General features: G+C 36.8%; 1 protein-coding gene across 23 annotated transcripts in view; it reads right to left on the reverse strand.

The window, feature by feature from the left end:
- The window catches only part of PMCA (plasma membrane calcium-transporting ATPase 3), a 287,318-nt gene that overhangs the window by 165,574 nt on the left and 105,103 nt on the right, over positions 1-16,641 (reverse strand). For 10 of the 23 annotated variants that reach the window (XR_015536677.1, XR_015536676.1, XR_015536675.1 and 7 more), the window contains exon 1: positions 3,646-3,809. The exons of 5 other annotated variants lie outside the window; for them this stretch is intronic. The gene's annotated coding sequence lies outside the window, so the exon portion shown is untranslated. Of the gene's footprint in view, positions 1-3,645; positions 3,812-16,641 lie in introns of those variants that run through there. 8 more of the 23 variants (XR_015536674.1, XM_087354419.1, XM_087354406.1 and 5 more) reach the window with 2 other exon arrangements.

A 16,641-nucleotide genomic window follows, 5' to 3' on the forward strand; every position in this document is an offset into this window, starting at 1 on the left:
ACTATGAATCTAATACCTGCGCCAACACTCCATTTAATTCTCAAATAACGGGATTAGTAGTTCTGCCGTGTTATCCATTAAAACAGTAAAGCATTTTCAAAAAAATGCTATAAAAATACCAAGCAAATACACGTAAGTCCACAGCTAAGACGGGTCAGAGACCAGCCATCAAACTTTACATGCCTCAACATAGAATTTCTCGTTCATTCAAGATGTATCAGTTACTAACATTAGTGTCAGAAAAGTATTTGCGACAGCCAAACATGTACTAAACGGGCGGACGTTTCGGTCCGTGCCTGACACAGTTTAAGAGCCGCTGAACCTGTTTACCTTCACATGACCATAATAATGTTCATTCTAGGTCTCTAGATACTTAATCTCGCGATTTTTTACGTCTCAAACTATCATCGGCATTCCAACCTTAGTGTTGTCAGTTTATATTCGCTCCGCAACGCAAAATTATGATCTATATTTCTGAATTTCCTCGAATGTGTTCCTGTTCGACGTAAACAAACTCTTTGACTTCTACAGCAGATTACTTTTGTACTACCATTCCATCTATTCGACGTTTTACAGGTTATTTTGACTTCTATGTACCTGAGAAAAACCATGCCCCTCAGGTACATAGTGCAGCAGCTATTTCTGAAATACATTTTTATTTTTAATACGTATTACACGCATTATACAGATTTCGCGTGGTACATTATATATTTTACATGAGCGTCTTTCAAATGACGTATGAAGTTCCTAGAATGGCGGTTTTATAAAGTTCCTTAACTCTGATCTTGACAAAACAAATATTATTTACGTGAGCAATGTCTTCTTCCACATCCGGACAAAAGGAGTCATAATATAATAATTGTCTTATCCGAGTAAAGATTATATAACAAGTCTCGATTACTCAACCACGCCCTACGTATGACTTAAATCCGTTGACTACTTTGGGCTTACTTACACACAGAACCAGCTTTACTGAAGAACAAACATTTTATATCACAAACCGTTTCATTTTCTTGAATAAAGGGTGTCGGAACGAAAATCCAGACTATAAAAGAAACGGCATGTTTATTCTTATCACCAAACTTAAATTTCGAATTAAAATAACTTACCCAAAGTAGAAACGAATCTCATGGTGATTTATTATTATTATTACAACCATCACTTCTGCAAACACTCGCAACAATATAATTGTGCAGCAATTATAAAACCCCCTTATTGGGAACGGGCGTACGTGAATTTTCATACCCCCCCCCCCCCCCCCCCCACGTCCCATGTCATTACGATAAAAGCAGTTGGGAGAATCCAACAGGAAACACCGTTGGCCGGGCTTTGTCTTTGCTGTCCACTAATACCTTGGATCAAGCTGCAAATCACTGAAATTATAACTGAATGGACTGTAAATTTCCGATACGAATTAGCAGTGCATTTGGAATCAAACATTTTCTGTATTATATTTAGAAACACAACTCGTGAGTCTACATGCAGTTTCGATTAGTTTACCAACGTTTTCGTGCAGTTGAATGGGACATAAAATGTTTTCATTTTGACTGTTATTGTCACAACAGAAACACGCAATGCTTCAAAACACAGGATAATTCTGACGAAACGCAAACACAGTGAAACTGGTAAATATTCTCTGTCTCTCTCTCTATGGCTTCTTTATTGAGACAGTTCGTGTGAAAAGGGCAGATCTGAAAGTCTGCTTTTCAAAAACTTATTATTTGTCTCCTTCGCACTATAGCGTGAGCCAACAACAACTTTGTCTGCATGTCGCGTTTTCTCCCCACAAATAAGTAACCCACATAACCCGGGGTCTCATTCTTCTAACACAATGTTGCAACAATGTGTCACTGTTAGAATACACTTTCACCACAATGGGAGCAGACGTAATTATTTAAATTCGTCGTAGAATACAACGCGAGCCGAGATGTCTCACAAGACCGGTTTCGGATCAGACTACAACAACAATTACCTTGGAAACAATTATTGCATTTGTTATTATTTTAGAGTAACAGTGATCCAGTAAAATCACAGGAAACAATGTAGCAATCTGCTGACGTCACAACCCATGATGTGGCCTAAAGAACACGTTTAAAATTTTACTGTACTCCAAAGAGTACACCTTTCCAAAATAGTTCCTTTTTAATCCAGCTTAACAGCAATTTATTATCTTGTTCCTGGTTGACTGTTCTGGCCAGGACAACTAACTCAAACACGAGCGCTCTGCAGTGGCACCATGATGCAGGAAATAGTCCGGCTTCTTAGGTACTAGTGTCATTATTTTTAGCCACTCAAGTACCAGTATTTGTTGGATCTGACTGTGTATACTCCAGTTGCTTCCGCCGGCCAAAAGAGATAACACACACAGACTCACTGGGGACACAGTGCTCCTATGATACGATATGAGAATCAAGGATTGGAAATTCGTTACAATAATGTCACCAAAGACTGAAGTTTTTAAACACGCGAGCTCAAATTTCGGCACGTGTGTACAGCCACACTGCAAATTTCACTATAAAATGCTAAACGTTACATTACGGCACATGCAGCCTTTTATACGAATGGCTTCTTGATCTGGGTCTCATTATTCTCACTGCGCCCAATAAAATCTTTTCAAAATGAAAGTCTGTATTATTTTCTTTATCACTGCTTCTCATGCTGTACGCCCATTGTCATAAGCACACAATTAAAAATGGAAGACTTTAATGAGATGGGTGTTCACTTCAATTCACGGTACAAGTGAGGATAAAATGTAAAGACATGGAAAATGTTGACAGAACCAACGCAGAAGAAAAGTTCGTGTCTACTAAAGTAGGGCATTGCACGACACTAAAACTGCTTTATCTGTATTTGACTGTTAAGGACAAAATACATTAACAATGCTTACAACGTTTATAGATAAATTAAATTTAAGATAAATCCAAACATGTTTGCAGCTCATATTCTGCAATGTATTACTTAAAATTTCTTTATACCTTGTTTTAAACACCCAATTCAAACTCTAGCATTAAAGTCTGGGGAATACAGTTTAAAAGCGTCTGAAGAATGTACGGGAATTTTCCATAAACGAATCCAAAATATTATCAGCGCTCACAAGTAACAAAAATTCGACATAATCTTCGTCGGTCTTTCATAGAACAGAAAGTAAAACATTAAGAATTAAGAACCAACCGTTACAGTAAGACGTATGGGGGTGTAAAGGTGAAGTTCGACAGTATTATGCGGAGGTGAGTAAGTCAGCTTCGGGTTCGTATTACGTAATCAACTATAAAGAAGTTATGACACACTTCCTATAACCATTAACGTTTGCCGGTTCTCTTTACACCAATTAAACTGAGCGCACAATTTTGAGATCTCCCACCAAATGTATTCATACGCGTTATTGCTGAAGTCCAGAATTAAAACTGCAAACCACTGCCACAACCACCACTGCTCGGTTTTCAGGGAAAGGCCAAAGTTGACAGAATCCACTCATGTGACGTCACAAGGCTAGACTAGGAAAATTTAACCAGCCGGGCGGTCAATACGAGTGTACCAAAATACTGGTTGTGCTACAGACGCTTCACAATGAAACCGGCCGCTTCTAAGCATTTGCACTCACGATCAGAATGTAAAATAGTAAGATAAGATAAGTCGTGTACTCACACACAGTGTAATCCTTGATGCTCCAGACCTAGTCCTGTTTCGTTAAGCTAGATAACACGATTGGGGAAAGCGACTAAGTAAGTACACACTGTTTAACACAACTGCTCACTCCTGACCCTCGCACAAGCCCTAACTTCCCCACACTGAGAGCTAACGTAGCCCCGCTCCGCAGCGTGTGTGCTGCCACCTATCGCTTCGGAATGTGTACTACAATACACCGAGGTTGGTAGCGCCAGTACTACTTCGGTAGCTCTGTTAATTCGAAATGTACGTAAATAAAATCATTTGGATCTCAATGTTATTAATTCCTACAAAAGAAGTCTGAAGTTTGTGATTGCACCATATCGAAACAGGATAAAATTAACTCCCTTGTTCGACTTTTGTTCCAATTTTGATAAAACGGAACAAACCTTTATGGCAAATGCCGATTCATAGACAATTTATATACGCTGTAAAAACTACTAAAATTATTTAGTGAGCGTAATATTTGTGGCAGTAATTAAATGTTTGCACAATTTTGGAAATAAAACAGTTATGAACAAATTCACAAAGTTCGTATCTGTCATTATTACTGTGACAGAAACAGGTAGAAATATACGTGTGTTGCAACAAATTGGATTTAAAACTTTTAAGGCTTTCCTTTACGTCAGAGCGGATGAAAAAGGCGTTTGGTTCGGTTTTTATACACATAAATAAAATACTGTTTCTGGCATTAAATTAGGGGCTCATCAAAACACTTTCTTTGTCAGCTTCTGTTACACAGGACCTATGTTCAGACTTCCATCACCAAAAGTCTCTTGCTTTCACAACACAGCATATCAACAGAACAAGAAGGTATTATATATGCTCTATCTTTGGATGTCATAAAATGCGGAGAATTTCTTGGTCAGCTAAGCGAATATAATTTATTATTATTATTATTGTACGGTTATGTTTTCAGTTCTTTGTTTGTTTGCTTTTGTATTGTAATGTCTGTCTTGTTGTTAGTGCTTGGCTGTTATTGGCCTTTTTGGCTGTTGTCAAGCACTTTAATAAATGAATTGAATTGAATTATCATCATCAGTGTTTATCTGTCATTGGCCCCTCGCTGTTGATAAACACTTTAATAAATTAAATGAATTAAATGAATTGAATTGAATTGAATTATTATCCTGTTTTTATTGTCTGTTTTTTATTGTCTAATGTTTTTATTTAGAATTATTGAATTGAATTATATTACTTAGGTATCATATTTAGCCTATTTACTTTTGAAATATTATTCAATAAATGAATTGAATTATTATTATTAATATGATACATTTATATATTTAGTTTCATTTGTTTGTTTTTGTATTTGTAATGTTTCACTTTTATTATTATTGAAATTAATTTAATTATTTATTATATTTTATCCTGTACTCTGGTTTAGTACTTGGCTGTTATTGGCCTTATTTAGCTGTTGTCAAGCATTTAAATAAATAAATTTAATTATTATTATCATTATTATTACTACTATTGTACATGTATTTCAGTAATTAATTCAATTCTCTTCAATCAACCTATGGGTTGTTTCATTATTGAATAACATGCATTTTTAATCCTGAAATGTAAAAATTTGATTTAAAGCATTTTATCGATTTTAAGACGCCATCGATTGCAAGATGCACCATGATTTCATAAAATTTAAAATATGAAAAATTGCGTCTTAAAATACAGGAAATAAGGTAATATGGTCGTTCGGTTCTTGATATGCCTCTAACCTCAAACAGAGGTTTGAGATTTCCTTTCAAATCTGCAGATCCCACGCGATCACGGAATATAAATCTGACTTCTATAAAGTCTACTGCCACTAGACTTATGGGGAAAACACGTACTATACACTAATTTTAAAATTAAAATTAAGAGTCTTTAAAATTCCAAGCACTGGGAAGCTATTTATGCTGTACTCGACAAACACACAACCTTCCAGTCTGCAGGAAGTCATAAATCAACGACTACAGTCCACTTCGATATTCTTATGGCGTTTGACGGGATGTTTACAACTCCCACCAGTTAACAGTTGTCTTCCTTCAATTTTGGGCTAAATATTAATGTTCATGTTCTGAGCATTGTGAAGCAGCGAGCTTTATTGAGACCCCCTAGGAATGACCCAGAATATGGGATATCTTATATAGACTGATTCAGCTATATTTACTATCTACCGTGTCTGCACCAGTTAATAATTAATTACCGCTTCTAAAACTCGCACTATTTGCAATAGGGTTGTACCAAAATAGAGTAATTTACAAAACCACATGAGTCCATGTTTTTTTGAAAAAATTTACCTATATATTAAATCTTGTCCGTCTAATCACAATAATTCTTATTAAATATTAAAATATTACAATAATTAACATTTCAACATTTAAAATATTTAAAATATCAAATGATGTTCTTTATCGAAATATTCGATTTACATTAGACCATCATTTTTCATGTTTCACGACATGTTTCAGTTCCTAAAAGAACCATCTTCAGGTGTGTATAATTATATAAAGCTTCAAAACGATAAATAATTCAAATACAATTTGTGATTAGACGGACAAGATTTAATATGTACTTATTATATCACAATATGACGCAACTTTACCATCTTAAAAATTTACCTGTTGTTACAATGACAATCATCAGGGATAAATGCATCCTTTCCTACAAGGATCACACAAGTCCAAACCTTTACTTCGCGTGTGTAACCTAGTCTGTCACAAAGCAAACAACGTAAGTCCTGGACTCATATTCTTTTTGGATAAATGAACTTTGTTGATTCATGAACTGAACTCGACATCTACTGAAATGGGTCAATGCAGCAGTGACAAAAGTAACATAACCACAAAGCAAGCAATGATCCCTGAATATTATGTAGATAATTGTGAATATAAAATTAATTTTTTAAAAGCTTGTAATTCTATTACATATTAGTGAACTGTAGCTACATAAAAAAATATTCATTCGAAAAAATAAATCAATTGTATTAAGGGGAATCTTTTCTTGACTGGAAACTTATGTTTATAGACACATTAACTTTACTGTTCTTGATTTTACAAGCATGCAAGTGCCCCAATATTGTGGGCCCTATTTATGCGAAAAATCTAAAAGATTAAAAAATTACAAGTTTAAATACAAACATGATTAACAATTCCGGTTCCTTGATTAGAAACGCATAGCAGAGAACTCAACGTCGTCGTAGTGATTTGTAGGATTTCGCAGAAGTACACCCTCATATAAATTATTCTAAATATGACAGAACATACCAGATTGTACAAACAGGATACATACAAGAATTTTATAAAAAAATAATGCATAAATTTTGACATAAATGTGAAACTAAGGTGGCGGAAGTATAACACATTAATAATACTGAATTCAAAATAAAATGTAATATAACAGTGTATATACTATGTACGGTAAACAATAAGAAGTAGGTTTTAAAAAAGTTATCGTCACATTAAATTTTATTTGTAAATTAACTCAACCCAAATTTAATTTTATTTCGTGTGTAAAAAAATAATTTGTGTATAAAAAAAAGATTAAACACAATTCCAAATCTACAGCATAAAAATATGTCATATGGAATACAAGTCTGTTTAATATGAGGAAACATATGTTTTGCAAAGTCTGACAAAGTAACGTACACGCTGTGACGTAATCAGTGATTACAAAATTGAGTTCTAACATTGCTGGATTTATTTCACTGCCGGTCTGAGGCGTGGGCCTTGTGCCTCTTGGTCGCTGGGACCGTGAGTTCGAATCCCACTCAAGCCATGGATGTTTGTCCGCGTTTTTATGTGTTGTGCTGTCCTGTGTACAGGTAGAGGCCTTTCGACGGGCCGATCCTTCATCCAAGGAGTCCTACCAAATGTCTATAGATCAAGAAACCTCCTAAATGAGGCACTTATGCCCCACGAAGAACAAAAAGGGTATTAAAAAACAACTACTTTGTCCTGTCTCTCCACAAATGACAGTTCTTTTTACAAGGTATAAATGTTTTCTTATGCGTCCTAGTAAAGCTCCGGTCGATAATGCAGTCGCTCAGTCGGTATTTTACAATCTGCGACTCAAAACCGACTGTAAGTTCCATTTTCTTGGGAATTCACACGTCAGATATGGAATAACGGACTTTCCAGTAACTTCTGAAATAATCTACACTTATTCGAAACGCAACCATATTGATAGAGTAATAACAGTGAATTTAAACGAATATTTTCCTCTAACGGCATATTATCCAAACTGAGTATAACATAAATCGAATAATTAATCGATATATACATTTCAAAATGGCGGCGGACAGACACATCAAGCTTGCTTTTAGAATACAGGTGAACGCAATATGCGATGAATTGTAAGAACACGGTATGAATTTCAGCGAACTACGTTTCGTGGATAAGTAAAACCTAAAATAATGAGGAAGGCCCGTTGAAATGAATTGGATATAAAAATATCAATGTTGGTTTCACAACAGTCACATCTAATCCCAAATAAAATCACCCTCTTTTGCAACATATAAATACAACGCAGAATTAATCAATATAGCCTTGGGGTTCTCAAACTGCTGCCTCCAATATAATTAATAGTATTATATGACTCCGTATTATTAAAAAGCACCTACCGCTTAGCTAAATTATATAATTTTAAATAAACAGTCAATAACAGTCACAAATTGACAAATTTTTAAATCAAAGTAACAATAATATAAAATATGACAAACATTTTAATAAATTACCAAGACATTTCAATCAATCATCGTTATGTTAACTCGAATGTCATGGAATCCGTAAGAAAAAGGGTGGGGTCACAAATCTTCAAATTTTATAAAATCCTAACCAAAACCAAAAAAATGCAGCCTAGAGATTTGGCAAAAATAAATTAGGATTTATTTTACGCAAATTTTTGGCAAACACAGGTTCTAACAGAGGTGAGTCTTTTGGGCTGTAGCGTCGTGTAGTCTGGTAGAAGTTTACCGACGTTTCGGAGGTACTTGCTACCTTTATCATCAGCGGCATCTTCGGACTCACCGCCTTGAAAAACTCAAATCCTACTGGACATAGATTCTGTTCCAAAAAAACTTTCATGCATGGTGTCATTAAAAGAAAAATCTGAATACAGCAAAATTTTAATTAATTATCTACATTACTTTGACAAAGTAATTTTATATCGAAAAACATAAGTTCTGACTATGATACAACAAAATACATTCTTCAGTGCTTTGACAAAAGGAAAAAGACTTTACAGAATTTAAAAAAACTGAGAGCAAACACAAAAATTTATAATATTCAAACACATTATAATACGTAATATTAACCATGTTATCAATCTTCGTATGTTATGTACGGACAGTGATTATTTTGAACACCTACATTAGATATGCTAATTAACCAAGTGCCTTATATAATGGTTCAGTATATTAAAATCTTTTAATTTCATCCATTGCACGTGTGTATACATCTTCTTCGGAATATGTTTGTTGCGTGTTAAAATTTTTTAAAATTAACAGGAAATATGGGATACAAAGATACGAGGTGCGATCAGAAAGTTTCAAGACTGTGTCAATAGCGGGCGAACCGGATGTAGTACGAGCTTCTGCCGCTAGGGGGTGCGGCCTACATTCATAGTGAATCAGTGTGCCAGCCGGCATCATCGAATTAGCATTTGTTTCTTAGTTACGGGCGTTTTGGTAGTGCATTACACCGACCCTCCTGCGATTTCGGAATGGCGTGTGCATCAAATGTTGCCAAAGACTCGCCAAAACGGCTACGGAAACCTATGAAATGCTAAAGCAAGCATTTGGGGAGTCCGCAATGGGTCGTGCACAAACTTTTGTGTGGCATTCACGTTTTAAAAATGGCCGAACCTCTGTCGATGATGACGAGAGTTCTGGACGACCATCTTCGAGCACAACGCCCGAAAATGTTACGAAGATTCGGCAGGCCATTCACGAAGATCGACGTCGTACCATCAACGACTTGTGCGACATTGTTGGGATAGGCTATGGGATCTGTCAGCTGATTCTAAAGGAAGAACTCCACATGCGACGCATCCTGTCTGAGGACCAGAAGCAGAATCGACTTCTCGTTTGTCAGGAGCTCAAAGATCTTGCAAGAACCGACCCCAACTTCCTTTCAAAGCTCCGTGTGACTTCTTCCTCTTCCCAAAGATGAAAATTCAGCTAAAGGGAAGGAGATTTAAGACGATAGAAGAGATTCAGGCAGAATCGCAGATGGTGCTTGACAGGCTGACAAAGAAAGATTTCCAGGGATGCTTCCAGGCTTGGCAGCGGCGCTGGGATCGTTATGTTCACTCCCAGGGGAACTACTTCGAGGGTGATGGATGAATTTAATAACTGAGATAAGTGTACGGGTTTTTATAGGCGCAGTCTAGAAACTTTCCGATCGCACCTCGTATATTTAAGTCGATTATAGCTTAAAGCATGCATGAATTTTGAACTCTATTAGACGTTGTAATATATACACGTGCCTAAGAACCAAATGTGTTCTGTGGATTGTGCAAAATCCGTAGCTATTTCGACTGAATATCCTCGTTGAACAGATTAGATTACAGAAATTGTGTAAATTGTAATTTTAAAGGGGCTTGTTATGTTTATATTCTACCTTTTTTTTTACATCATATATTCGATGGGAACACGATACAGGAAGCAGACCTATATCGTCGGATACTTTCCATAATCCCAAAACTAAATACAAGTCCTTACTATATTTAAATTTCCACTCTGACCTTTACTTAACAAGATACACCCGTCATGCATGCGATGCCATTTACATAGCATGCAAACACCGTAAGAGGTAATTTTACAAAATTTAATTAAAAAAGGGCATCCACTTAAACAGTTTCAACATAAGTAGGCGTTAACACAGGCGTGTTTAATTTAAAGACTCGTGCCATACACGCTGATTCATTCGAATGTTAACTCACGAAGTTTCAACTGCTCACATTACTATAAAATTTCGGTGATGTTCATTTGTTGATTCTTCATATGCGGACCACAAAACATACAGGAGATGAACCGGTAACTTTTTATAGCGTCAAATCTAGTCTAATTCTGTTATATAATTCGAAATTCTCATATAGTTAAGTATTAAGATGGCTTTTGAGCCTTGTAATCTGGCAGAGGTTCACAGAAGTTACAGAGGTCTTAGCTGCCTCCATCTTCAGGACGATCCTCTAAAACGTTGGGAAACTTCTGCTAAACTACACGGCGCTACAACCTAGAAGACAGTCACTTTAAGTCTTAATTCTGACTACGGTTCTTGGTTTTATCTCGTAGAATGCGATAGTCTTATAATACTCTCAGAATTTACGTGCTATAATTAATTTCTTTCTGATTAGTTGTTAATTTAGTTTTTATTATTTTTATAAAACTGGGAAATTATAACACGGACTGAAAAAAAAGTTGTCGTAAATTCGTGGTTTATTGGTATTCCATAAAGTGTAACACAGCAGAATCGATACGATAAAATGTATCGTTCTTTAGAACACAACGTTTCGAGGACTCGATATATCATCGTCACTAAACAGTGATCGGGGTTAACTCATTCTAAAGGATTTCATAGACTAGGTGCCCTCTGCATTGCACACGAAGACGAGGACAGATCCAGACGATGAACAAGATACAAAAATTCAAAATCGATTTGAAATTATCGATCTCAGGATAGGACCCGGTGACCGGTTATTATGTACACAGAAATTAAATTTTGTCTTCTTTCAAAAGTAAGGAATATCTTGACTAGATGAGTTACTATTAGCTTTTCAAGAAAGTATGTTTCATGGAATTAGTACATTTATATTCTTTTCCACTCAAGATTCGAAATTTTAATTTAGATTGAATTTATTGATTTTAGCTGATGTGGAATGTTCATGTTAGCCGTGTTAGTCCGGCTAACATTTTAAAAAAATGAGTATAAAAAGTCCTGTTTTGTTTTCGTGATTCAGTTATACTTTATACACTGGATCTCAGGAGAACCGATGACATAAAATACATCTTTACCTCTAACACACAATAAACGAAAATATCGTAACATAATTATAAATACGTATTTGCTTTATTTCTTCTATTTGACTGAATTAATGAAAATATATTGGATGTATGACTAACCTTTACGTAAATCAAATGAACACTGCTAAAATCGTGAATAATCGTTATAGAATTTTCATTTTTTGATATAAATATACAAATATACAAACAAGTTGTCTCTGGCGTACCTGTAAAGTTATTATATAAGGTAATATTTTAATGTGGAAGAAAAATCAAAATTATTTTAAATCCGAGTGCCAGAGAAGGTTAAACTTTGGTTAAAATCGTATGAATATAGCAGAATTATTTATTTTTAAAGTTTCTGTTATGCAGGGAAGACAGAAATTGAGATCGTTTGTTTCTGGACGAGCAGATTTCACGTCTCTTTAAGATAAATGGGCCATAAGTTTCGTGAATATCCATTTCTCTCTGACGCGTTCCAGCTACACCATGAAATGCACTGCAAACGTTCTTGCTTCCTTGTTTTATACTGTGAGCCAGAATATATGATTCAACGCGTGGAGCGAACACTAAGACTCCCAGAACAAATAAATAAAAAATGTTGTGCAAAACGCAGAATGTCTTGGTTGCAGCGTTTTGGAACCAGAGAGAAAATATAGTTAGAAAACATCGGATTATCATACACCAGAAACCTCAAAGTAGATTAACGGAGAAAATATATAAAAAATAACACAAAATGTTGGTTTCACAATTCGTTCTCCCTATTTAGAAGCGTTTAAATAATGGAATTAAAATGGGCGAAAACATTATTACGCAGAAGAATAGAAGAAATGTATATAAAAGTGGTTTAAAAAGACATAATGTAAAGTGACAACGCTGGGGACAGATGGGAAGATAATATTAAAATTGACCTTACTAAGGTAGATTAAGAGAAAAGAAGACTGAACTAGATTAGGATAAATTCTTGTTGTGAATATGTCTGTGTTCTGGGTTGTTGCGCCGTGTAGTCTGATAGACGTTTATCGATGTTTCGGAGATTCTTTCTGCCTCCATCATCAGGGCCCCGAACGTCAGTAAACTTCTACCAGACTACACGGCGCAACAACCCAGAAGACGGAAATCTTCGGACCCACCGCCGTGAAAAAACCAAATCCCTCAAATCCTTGTTGTGATTATGATAATGATCTTTCGAATGTTATATCAGCAGTGAGAACATTGAACATAAAAATACCCAGGGATTCTTCTACGAATAATGTGAAAAACTGAAAAATAAATATCTCTCTTCAAATTCTTGTCACCAAGTTAGATCAATAAATGACCTGTTTCAGCTTCAGACATTTAAAAGTCTCTGTAAGGGGTGTCCAAGTCTTAGTCTCCCGACGGATAAAAATATCCTCAAATCATATACAGAAATTTATACATCCTTCTAATATCACTCAACCACTTCTATCTACGAAATTTCAAGTTCTCAGGGTATGTGTGAAGATAAATATCTTCTGGGTTAATGTACCATGTAGTCTGGTAGAATTATACCGACGTTTCAGAGGTATTTATTACCTCCATCATCAGAGCAACGATTATCATAATGCAGAAGACAGCCATCTTCAGTCTAGCCTCCGCGGAAACCTGTAATTTCATATCATAAGAATAAATCAAGGTCGCGGTAAACCAGAATGTGGATTTGTGTCCGCTTCGACGACAATTTAATGTCGAATGACGTGAGAATTTTCTGTGGGTAATGTAAAGGGATGACATCCGTGGTCAATGTTTAACACACTATCCTAGTTTTCGGACGATCACAACAAATACTGTCAGAAACCAAACCGGAAGCTTTCAGAATAGAATCAGATGCGTTACCACTCTGCTACTTCACTCTGTGTATGAGAACAAAATGTAATTGGATTTCAGTGAAGAAATAACGTGAGATTCGAACGTTAAACATAACAGACAATACGACTGAGCACTTTAAAGCATCGCAGGCATGGATAATTTCTAAATTACGTAGTTTATTGCAGAAAATACACGAGTCATAACTTCAAATGTTATTATCTATGAATCATTTATTTATTTATTTATTTAGTGTTCTGTCTGACGACAGGTCCATATGAACAGGATCCTTCCATCCTTTTCTCGGACTGGGACCTGTTCATATACGTTCTTGGCAGATGATCCAGAAGTGGTTTGCCATTGCCTTCTTCTGTGTGTGAATGGAGTAATTGTTGGGATGCCACGGAGGAAAACTCCGTGTTGCCTAGACCACTGCCTTGCCCAACACAAGTTATAAATTCGGGCACCGCCGGGAATCGAACTCGAGACCCCCAGGATTACAAGGCCAGCGTTCTAACCGCTAGACCACCGTGGCTACGTCTATGAATCATACAAACGCTTTATTATTTTATATTTATTATACATCCTGGACGTTTTGTTCATGTGGAGTTTATACAGAACAATTCAGGAATATGAGAAAATTTATACGCAGATACAAAATGCAGGGAAATTCAAAACACAAAGTTTCTGTATGCGTTCTAGATAATACGTTTATCAGACCGTTTTGTCGTGATAAAATAACTTGCATTGGCAATCAATACGCTGCAATCAAACACTTTTCGACAGCATCGTTTGCCTTTATGGTACGGCAACTTCTTCAGCACTTGTGTACGTCGGGCAGCCTAACGACACAGTACAGGGGAATCCCAGTTATTTGCCATTCAGCTCTGCGATCAAGAACGTATTGTGTGTCCCTTCAGTCGCCATAGTAGAATTATCTTTTACCAGGTTTCTAACACTTCACGATTCTAACATGTTACAAATCGCCATTTACAAAAATACATGGGTTCAGTATCACCAGTCAATAACTATAATTCTAAATCTATGTAAATCTAGTACTTGATACAGTACCAATAACTAACCAACTAGATGGCTTACCGAACCCGAAGGTTCATCACCGAATTAACCTAAGCCCTCCACCGGACCCTGTCCTGGGCCAACAAAATCCAGTCTCCTTCAACTCCTATCTCCCATAGATCCCGCCTGACATTATCCTCCCATCTACGTCTAGGTCTCTCCAGCAGTCTCCTCCCCTCAGGCTTCCCAAATAGTGGACCCAACCAACCAGATGGCTTACGGAACCCGAAGGTTCATTACCGAATTAACCAAAGCCCTCCACCGGACCCTGTCCTGGACCAACAAAATCCAGTCTCCTTCAACTCCTATCTCCCATAGATCCCGCCTGACATTTTCCTCCCATCTACGTCTAGGTCTCCTCAGATGTCTCTTCCCCTCAGGCTTCCCAAATAGTGGACCCAACCAACTAGATGGCTTACCGAACTCGAAGGTTCATCACCGAATTAACCTAAGCCCTCCACCGGACCCTGTCCTGGGCCAACAAAATCCAGTCTCCTTCAACTCCTATCTCTCATAGATCCCGCCTGACATTTTCCTCCCATCTACGTCTAGGTCTCCTCAGATGTCTCTTCCCCTCAGGCTTCCCAAATAGTGGACCCAACCAACTAGATGGCTTACAGAACCCGAAGGTTCATCACCGAATTAACCAAAGCCCTCCACCGAACCCTGTCCTGGGCCAACAAAATTCAGTCTCCTTCAGCTCCTATCTCCCATAGATCCCGCCTGACATTATCCTCCCATCTACGTCTAGGTCTCCCCAGAGGTCTCTTCCCCTCAGGCTTCCCAAATAGTGGACCCAACCAACCAGATGGCTTACGGAACCCGAAGGTTCATCACCGAATTAACCAAAGCCCTCCACCGGACCCTGTCCTGGGCCAACAAAATCCAGTCTCCTTCAACTCCTATCTCCCATAGATCCCGCCTGAGATTATCCTCCCATCTACGTCTAGGTCTCCCCAGCGGTCTCTTCCCCTCAGGGTTCAATACTAATAAATAAATCAATAAAAATACAGTTACCTTCTTTGCCAGCTATTAGGTTGTTTAACGATGTCTCTCAAATGTATTGATTATGTTGCGTCGTGGTTTATAACTGAGGACGACGAACGGAGAGCTTATGGAAGAATTAGGTCATTGTCGTTCTAGCAATACCCCAGCCTGTGGTGACTGGAGAAAACAGCGAAGAACGTCGGTAGAACTAGCCGGTCTTCGGACAAAGACTAGAACCTATAGTCTGCATAAATCGAAGAAGATATCCTTATCACTCGAATACAACGCGTGGTTCTTTGCAAATTTCATACCTGGTGTCCCGTTACTAATGTATAAAAAGGTAAATGTTATCTTCTAAATGTCATCGCTCGTTATGACTTCTCTTTGCGTAGAAAATAGAATTTCACAACTAAAACTGTGACTGTGAACATATGTGAGAATAATATGGATAATCTGGCGTGTGAAAATGGTGTCTGTAAACTGCATACATCGCCTGGATAATATTACAAATGCTAAATTTTCGCAGTGCTGAGAAATCAGCCTGAATATTACAATTCTGACCAAAAATTAACCTACTCTATCACATAACCTAGTATTAGAGGCTTCATTATTATTGAGGAATTTATGATTTTCCTCAGAGCCTTTGGGAATAGACTGAAATGTAACAAGGCACTAAAATTCAATACAGGTAAAGATTCAACCATAGATATTTAGATGTCAGTACCATGGAAACATATTTATTCCTGAAAAAAAACACGAATATATGAGTAAAATCATATCTTTACAAATGTACAACTCGACAAAAGTATCCTTTGTTTCTTTGTTGTATTTAGTGACACTGTGTCAACTGCAGAGGTTATATAAATAAATTAAAGGTTAAATCTGAATTGCGAATTTAAATGCACTCCGAAGAAAAACGTTTGTAGCTCAAGCTATTATGTTCAGGAAAAATTAAAAACACGACAATTTTCAGTCAAGATATCCAACTTCCTTAACCCTTTTGCGGTCCTATGTTGGACTGAGTGTTGAACTTGGTCTCGATCTTTGGGACAAAATTAGCGCGAAAGGAAGCATAGCTCTGAGAATATGAAATCCAATGC

Source organism: Zootermopsis nevadensis, unplaced genomic scaffold (assembly GCF_977971745.1).
Source record: "Zootermopsis nevadensis isolate Lab colony 2312 unplaced genomic scaffold, Znev_1.0 Znev_ptg000023l, whole genome shotgun sequence".
Taxonomy (NCBI): domain Eukaryota; kingdom Metazoa; phylum Arthropoda; class Insecta; order Blattodea; family Termopsidae; genus Zootermopsis; species Zootermopsis nevadensis.